Here is an 8,772-nt window from a genome sequence, read left to right as displayed (position 1 = left end):
AGTACTGATGAATACCGGTATTGTGATAAGGAATATCAAAATTGGTATCTGTATCGATAAAATCCCTTTATGTACCTATAGTTAATGTCTAAAATGTGTTTTGTGTTAACATTTTTAAGTGTCTTGAATGGAATTTTCGGATTTACATGATTTCATATTGGAGCTATTAATTGATGTATTAATAATAAAAACCAAGGTACTACAGTATTTGGTTTAGTACATATTTTAAAAAGCATGAATTGCTGGTGAGTCCATGGTTTTCGCCCGGAAAAGGGTGGAGTGCTATCTCCGGGTTGGGGAGGAGCTCTTGCCCCAAGCGGAGCAGTTCAAGTACCTCGGAGTCTTGTTCACGAGTGAGGGAAGAATGGATCGTGAGATCGACAGGCGGATCGGTGCGGCGTCTTCAGTAATGCGGACGCTGTATCGATCCGTTGTGGTGAAGAAGGAGCTGAGCCGGAGGGCAAAGCTCTCAATTTACTGGTCGATCTACGTTCCCATCCTCACCTATGGTCATGAACTTTGGGTTATGACCGAAAGGACAAGATCACGGGTACAAGCGGCCGAAATTAGTTTCCTCCGCTGGGTGGCGGGGCTCTCCCTTAGAGATAGGGTGAGAAGCTCTGCCATCCGGGAAGACCTCGAGGTAAAGTCGCTACTCCTCCACATCGAGAGGAGCCAGATGAGGTGGTTCGGACATTTGGTCAGGATGCCACCCAAACGCCTCCCTAGAGAGGTGTTTAAGGCACGTCCGACCGGTATGAGGCCACGGGGAAGACCCAGGACACGTTGGGAAGACTATGTCGCCCGGCTGGCCTGGGAACGCCTCGGGATCCCCCGGGAGGAGCTGGACGAAGTGGCTGGGGAGAGGGAAGTCTGGGCTTCCCTGCTTAGGCTGCTGCCCCCGCGACCCGACCTCGGATAAGCGAAAGAAGACGGATGGATGGATGGATGAATTGCTGGTAATTGTCAATATGTATCAAATGTCTTCTTCTGTTTATTGTACAGCTCGTCCAGCATTAGCCTGCTGATATACTAACTTTCTTGGTCCTGGGTACGACATTAAACTGCATCCAACCTGGAGAGGGATGGGCGCCGCCAGGTTTATATTGCCCAAGACACACCACATGATGACGACTACTGCTTTACCCATACCGGCTCGGTCGTCGCCCGGGTCAACAAGGACCGCGCCTACCGTTGGCTACCAGGACGGAGGTGGAAAATTTACTACTGGAAAACTCTGCAGATTCCGCACTAGAGACAATTTAGTTGTGGGAACCTGGAATGTAAGGACACTAACTGCTGATGGGAAACTAGAAGAGCTAGCCCACGAAATGGATCAATACCACTGGAATATCTTAGGCATCAGCGAGCTACGCTGGAAAGGATTCGGTGAAACATCAACCGACGTAGGCCACAAGCTCTATTTCAGTGGCAAGGAAGACAAACACCATTATGGTGTTGGTTTCCTTGTTCGCAAAGACATTAAGGACACTGTCATGGGCTGCCGGCCAGTCTCAAGCAGACTCATTACCATTCGATTGAGAGCAAATCCATTTAACATCACCATCATTCAGGCCTATGCCCCAACATCCACATATGACGACAGTGAGGTGAAGGATTTTTGAAAAGATGGGAAGATAACATCGGAGAATGGACTCACCTGAAACTCACCGAGGCAATGAGAGCTGCTGAGGACAGAGAGGGATGGAGAGAGCTGGTCAACAGATCGTCTGTGGTGCCCCAACGACCCTTTGGGGTTATGGGATAGGTTAGGTTAGGTTAGGTTATACTAACTTTCAGGAAGTACGTGTGTGTCTTAAAGGGTGTGTGAACATGGCACTGCACCTTTATTAGCCTTGGAAATGTGTGTGCGTGAGTTGGAGAAAGGCTGATCAGGCGTCAGACACAGTAGACATACTCGCTCCATGCTGACAGGTGTCATCAACTCCAGCTGCTTGCAGGTCTCTGCTCTCTCAAGAGGGAAAGGATGAAGTGAGGGGTGCTAAGTGCTGCTAGGGGAGAGGTGAAGTAGGGAATGTGGGTTGATGGTAAAAATATTGAAGGAGGTGACAACATGGCCACACTGAATGCAACTTGAAGCAATCTCTGTTTTAGCACCCAAGCCACCACCTGTTGTTGCTACTTAAACCCCCCCGCATCAACCGCCCCGTATACCCCTTCACACCACACAAGAGAGAGGGCCACAGTTAAAGGTCAATGACACCAACCTAAAATGAGGCGCGACATAACTCTGGCATGTTTCCTCGGATTAGATTCGCATTGTCAGATGATTTGAGGTGGCCCGATACAAGGCATTTGCACTTCCTATTCATAGCACGGCATGCAGACTCCGCCACAAGCCAAACGACACACGCACCACGGTGTCGCCCACTGGTACATTACAGCTTGACCTTGTTTAACAGTGCTGACAAGGCAGAGAGCTCTGTGACAGAAGCCAGTCCAGCAAAGGCTCCGCTCTCAATAATCACATTGTCATGTGACCATTAAATCATTAGTCAGGGGTGTTGTGGATTGTTACCATGCCTTTGACTTTAGAGAATAATTATAATGTCATTCAGTAATCTTTGTTCTTTGATTTTTGCAGGCTTTGTTGCTGCCTAAAATGCCTGATTTTCTGGTAGCTTTCAAAAAAAGTTGCAATAGTTCGAGACCCATTTTTTTTTTCAAGAATATTGCATCAACGTGTGATCATTTACATTTGTTACCTCCACCAGGAGGTTTTGTATTCGCTCTGATGTGTTTGTTTGTTAGTCACTAACACTGCACCAAAGGCTCTTGTTGTTACGGCGCGTGCACATGCCGCCGTTCATTCCTCAGCATGCGCTGCTGGGCACGCCCTACACGCTCCGCTTCTGCCGCGGCATTGTGTGCAATCAGTGACACCTGCCTTTGATGAGACTCCACGCCATAAAAGCCTGCGTAGTTCTCTGTTTACAGTAAGCTATCACGTCTCGGGCTCCTCTATTTGTGTACTCGCTTTCAGTGTCCTTCCGGCCTTGTGCTTATTTGTCTCTTGTCGTCTTCCTTGTCCCGCAGTATCTCCTCCTTGGATTTGAGCTGTGCGCCTCGCTTTCCTGGACTCCCCCCTGGATCTTGACCGCCTTCCCGGATCTCGACCCCTCGCTTGGACACGGACTCTGACGCCTCTCTCCTGCCCCCGGACATTTAGCCTGTCTCACGGATTTCCCAACCAGCCTCGCCCTATTGGACTTCCTGATTCTGATCAACACGCGCCTACAACACTTACTGGTAACGTTTCCTAGTAAAACGCTTCACATAGTCCTGCACCACACACATAGTAGCATACACAATCCACCGCATCATCAAGATTAATGAATACGCCTTGTGCTATACATACTTTCTGCCTCTGTGCCCCCGTCGAACGTAACCCTTACGCAAACTTCCAACCTGTCAATCATTCTGAGTATTTCAACCAATTAGACTGCAGGCAATTCACGGTGGCCTCTTAGTAAAACCAGACATCAAATTTGTCCCACAAACAATCAGGCATTGGGACAGACACTGAAAATCAGAAGACGGTGCCAGCGGTGTGCAAGCAGAAGGTCTTTAGGTACAAATCAGAGTATCAAAAAACAAAGCGCAATGGCGCGAGACAAGAAGTCCCTCTACCTATCCTTGGCTTCTGCACTAGCTGCTCCAGTTGACACCGCCAACACAACGGTCAGCTGTGCAACTGCGGACGCACTGCATCCACCTGTCTCGTCCCCGACAGGACCCATCTCCAAGCCTTCCTCCACCCATCCTTACCTTCTGCTCCAGTTGACGCCGCCAACACAATGGTCAGCTGTGCAACTGTCTCATTCCTGACAGGTTGGTCACCTGCTTCGCTTCTTGTGGATTTGCCGAGTACACCACCTCTCGCTTTGCCTGCGGTGGGTCTTCTTTAGACACAACCACCTGCTTTGCCTCTGATGGGCTCTCTCCAGATGCCGCCTCCCGCTCCAATCACCTCCAGTGGGTTTTCTTTAGACGCCACCTCCTGCTTTGCTCCTGGTGGCTCTTCGCAGGAGTCCACCACCTGCTCTGCCTCGGTGGGTTCTCACGAAACGCCACAACCTGCATCCCTCCAGCTGTAGGAATGCCCATTTGGCACTCTTCCCCTACGCAGACTGTCAAAGCACTCAACCAAATTTCTAAGATAGCAGCAAGCAGGAGAAGAAGTGCAAAACATGAACTATGCCACAAGGGTGTGCACTCAGTAATGCACCAGCACCATCTGAGGTGTGGCATTAGCATATAAAGCCTACAGTGGTGACTGTCAACAAGTGAGTCTTCTAATCACGAAACGGTGGCAAGTGTGTCATTCAGCGCTCCACACTGGCTGGGACGAGGCATAGGAAGCACAAAGGAAGTGGAAAAAATAGGGGGAAGGAGTGCTTAGTGTACAGTTACCATACCGCACCTCCGCTGCAAGCGGTTAGCACACGAGTTCCCTCAGCCAGCAGGGAAGTGGAGCGCAGCTGCAACTGGCAAGGAAGGGCATAAAGAGCGCAGGATAAACGCTACAGCAGTAGCAGAGGCCCATGCCCAGGTCCCGGGCATTGCTGTTGTTGGCGCAGAGGGCATTCCCAGAACTGCCACCACAACAAAAGACAAAGAAGTTGGACGTGCGCAGGATGGCACTCCACCAGCAGACCCATGTCCTAGGTGTTTTACTGCTGGTGACGCGGTGAGTGTCCATGGATTGGCCACATGTGCGGCTGATACGGAAGAAAAGATGAGCGCCAGATGGGCGCTTTTGTCAGTCGGCGTAGGGGAAGAACGCTGAATGGGCACTCCTACAGCCGAAAGGGGTTGTGGCGTCTCGCAAGAACCCACCGATGCGGAGCAGGTGGTGGAGTCCTGGGAAGAGACCCCAGGAGCGCCTGAAGAAGACCCGCTGGAGGTGATTGAAGCAGGAGGTGGCGTCTATAGAGAACCCATCAGAGGAGAAGCAGGTGGTGGTGTCTAAAGAGGACCCACCGCAGGAAAAAGTGGGAGGTGGCGTACTCGGAAAATCCACAGGAAGCGAAGCAGATCACCAACTTGTCGGGGTAGAGACTGGAGGGTGCTCCGTGTCCCCAGTTGCACAAATGACCGTTGTATTGGCGGAATCAACTGGAGCAGAAGGCAAAGATGGGTGGAGAAAGGCTTAAAGAAGTGCCATTGCTCCGTCCCGTACAGTTCCCCCATAGCGCTGGCGCATGACAGGAACGGGTGGCATTGGAGCCTTGTGCTGGTGTTCAGCATACTTGCCAACCCTCCCGAATTTTCCGGGAGACTCCCGAATTTCAGTGCCTCTCCCAAAAATCTCCCGGGACAACCATTCTCCCGAATTTCTCCCGATTTCCAGCCGGACTTAAGGCACGCCCCCTCTAGGTCCGTGCGGACCTGAGTGAGGACAGCCTGTCATCACGTCCGCTTGGCAAACCAAAAAATAACCACAGAACACATAGTGTTCTGTGGTTACTTTTTGGTTGGCCAACGGTTCTGAAGTATGAGTAAAGAGACGTAACTTCGTCACCTCGCCTGGTTATTGACTCCAACCCAGAATATTACACTGCCCATACCTACGCTCCTTCAAAGGCTGTGCTACTGGCTACAAAGCATTGCACTTTCAAATACAACAATGAGTAGAGAGGAGTGTTATGTGTGTATATGTGTAAATAAAGGAACACTGAATTTCAAGTATTTCTTTTATTTATATGTACACTACCGTTCAAAAGTTTGGGGTCACCCAAACAATTTTGTGGAATAGCCTTCATTTCTAAGAACAAGAATAGACTGTCGCGTTTCAGATGAAAGTTATCTTTTTCTAGCCATTTTGAGTGTTTAATTGACCCCACAAATGTGATGCTCCAGAAACTCAATCTGCTCAAAGGAAGGTCAGTTTTGTAGCTTCTGTAACGAGTTAAACTGTTTTCAGATGTGTGAACATGATTGCACAAGGGTTTTCTAATCATCAATTAGCCTTCTGAGCCAATGAGCAAACACATTGTACCATTAGAACACTGGAGTGATAGTTGCTGGAAATGGGCCTCTATACACGTATGTAGATATTGCACCAAAAACCAGACATTTGCAGCTAGAATAGTCATTTACCACATTAGCAATGTATAGCGTGTACTTCTTTAAAGTTAAGACTAGTTTAAAGTTATCTTCATTGAAAAATAAGGACATTTTAATGTGACCCCAAACTTTTGAACGGTAGTGTATATATATATATAATAAAATATATATATATATATATATATATATATATATATATATATATATATATATATATATATATATATATATATATATATATACATATATATATATATATATATATATATATATATATATATATATATAAGAAATACTTAAATTTCAGTGAATTCTAGCTATAAATATACTCCTCCCCCCTTAACCCCGCCCCCGGCCCCGCCCACCTCAGACCCTCCCAATCTCCCGAATTTGGAGGTCTCAAGGTTGGCAAGTATGGTGTTCAGTCCTCATTGGTGGAACGTGAGACCTTTAGGAGACTTTTATTTTTTTTTGTAAAATCGAATAACCCGTAATCCCTTTGGGGAAAAATAATTTCCCTTACAATCCAAACCCAATTTTTATAAGAAAATGAGAGATTATCATCACACGTCCACATCTGTAAACAAGAAGGGAAATCATGGGTGCGTTACGAAATGTTTATATACTGTACTACATTACCCAGAAATATTTGCACTGTCGACTGGAACAGGGAGGGGGTTTGAGCTACCAGTGAGCAGGAGAGTTTTACCATTAATGAGTTAACATATTATTACACCTTCTTTTCTACTTTATTGCGGTTCCAATATGTTTGTCCATAAAGCATGCTTTCCGTCCCAACATTCTATGATCCATCTGGCCTCCTGCTAATCAGTGTGCGTCTATCAAGTATGAAATGCAGCTGGCACACACATATCACGCTCAGACCAGGAGTCAAGTTTGCTCAGAGTGTGAAAATATGATCTGCCAGCTTCAATAAATGCTTCTAAGCAGGGTGATCAGTCACAGGCCTCCCAGCAATGTGAGGCCTCATCTGGCTAAACCATCTCATTAGCCGCAGGGGAGCTCATATTTACAGCACGGTTTATCACCTACCACATTTAGACTTAGAAGGCTGCCTTCCAAATCAGATGAGGGCCACAGGTTATTTACCACTGTTTCCATTGGTTGTGCCATTTATGTGGGAAGAAACAAGTCAGAACCTAGTTGTCATATTATTCTATTTGGCAGAGTACTTTTGCATTTTCTACCCGATGTGTGTGTGTGTGTGTGTGTGTGTGTGTGTGTGTGTGTGTGTGTGTGTGTGTGTGTGTGTGTGAGTGTGTGTGTGTGTGTGTGTTGTCCTTTGAGAGTTATGTTGGAAAAAAATTCCAGGATTGGACAACTGTGGGTTTACATTTTAACCCACATAGGGTCATAATATTAGATGGGACACTTGCCTTTCCATAAACTGAAGAATGCATTTAAAGGCCTACTGAAACCCACTACTACCGACCACGCAGTCTGATAGTTTATATATCAATGATGAAATCTTAACATTGCAACACATGCCAATACGGCCGGGTTAACTTATAAAGTGCAATTTTAAATTTTCCGCTAAACTTCCGGTTGAAAACTGTCTATGTATGATGCTGTATGCGCGTGACGTCAATCGTTGAAACGGAAGTATTCGGACACATTGTATCCAATACAAAAAGCTCGGTTTTCATCGCAAAATTGGTGAATATTTTGCAATTTGTTTAATGAACAATGAAGACTGCAAAGAAGAAAGCTGTAGGTGGGATCGGTGTATTAGCGGCTGGCTGCAGCAACACAACCAGGAGGACTTTGACTTGGATAGCAGACGCGCTATCCTACGCTAGCCGCCGACCGCACGGATGATCGGGTGAAGTCCTTCGTCGCTCCGTTGATCGCTGGAACGCAGGTGAGCACGGGTGTTGATGAGCAGATGAGGGCTGGCTGGCGTAGGTGGATAGCTAATGTTTTTAGCATAGCTCTTTGAGGTCCCGTTGCTAAGTTAGCTTCAATGGCGTCGTTAGCAACAGCATTGTTAAGCTTCGCCAGGCTGGAAAGCATTAACCGTGTATTTACATGTCCATGGTTTAATAGTATTGTTGATTTTCTGTCTATCCTTCCAGTCAGGGGTTTATTTCTTTTGTTTCTATCTGCAGTTAAGCCCGATGCTATCACGTTAGCTCCGTAGCTAAAGTGCTTCGCCGATGTATTGTCGTGGAGATAAAAGTCACTGTGAATGTCCATTTCGCGTTCTCGACTCTCATTTTCAAGAGGATATAGTAGCCAAGGTGGTTTAAAATACAAATCCATGATCCACAATAGAAAAAGGAGAGAGTGTGGAATCCAATGAGCCAGCTTGTACCTAAGTTATGGTCAGAGCGAAAAAGATGCGTCCTGCACTGCACTCTAGTCCTTCACTCTCACATTCCCCATCCACGAATCTTTCATCCTGGCTCAAATAAATGGGGTAATCGTCGCTTTCTCGGTCCAAATCGCTCTCGCTGTTGGTGTAAACAATGGGGAAATGTGAGGAGCTCTTCAACCTGTGACGTCATGCTACTTCCGGTACAGGCAAGGCTTTTTTGATCAGCGACCAAAAGTTGCGAACTTTATCATCGATGTTCTCTACTAAATCCTTTCAGCAAAAATATGGCAATACCGCAAAATGATCAAGTATGACACGTAGAATGGATCTGCTATCCCCGTTTA

This window comes from Entelurus aequoreus, linkage group LG02, assembly GCF_033978785.1.
Source record: "Entelurus aequoreus isolate RoL-2023_Sb linkage group LG02, RoL_Eaeq_v1.1, whole genome shotgun sequence".
Classification (NCBI taxonomy): domain Eukaryota; kingdom Metazoa; phylum Chordata; class Actinopteri; order Syngnathiformes; family Syngnathidae; genus Entelurus; species Entelurus aequoreus.
The sequence above is the reverse complement of the archived record's forward strand: the minus strand, read 5'-3'. Positions refer to the sequence as shown.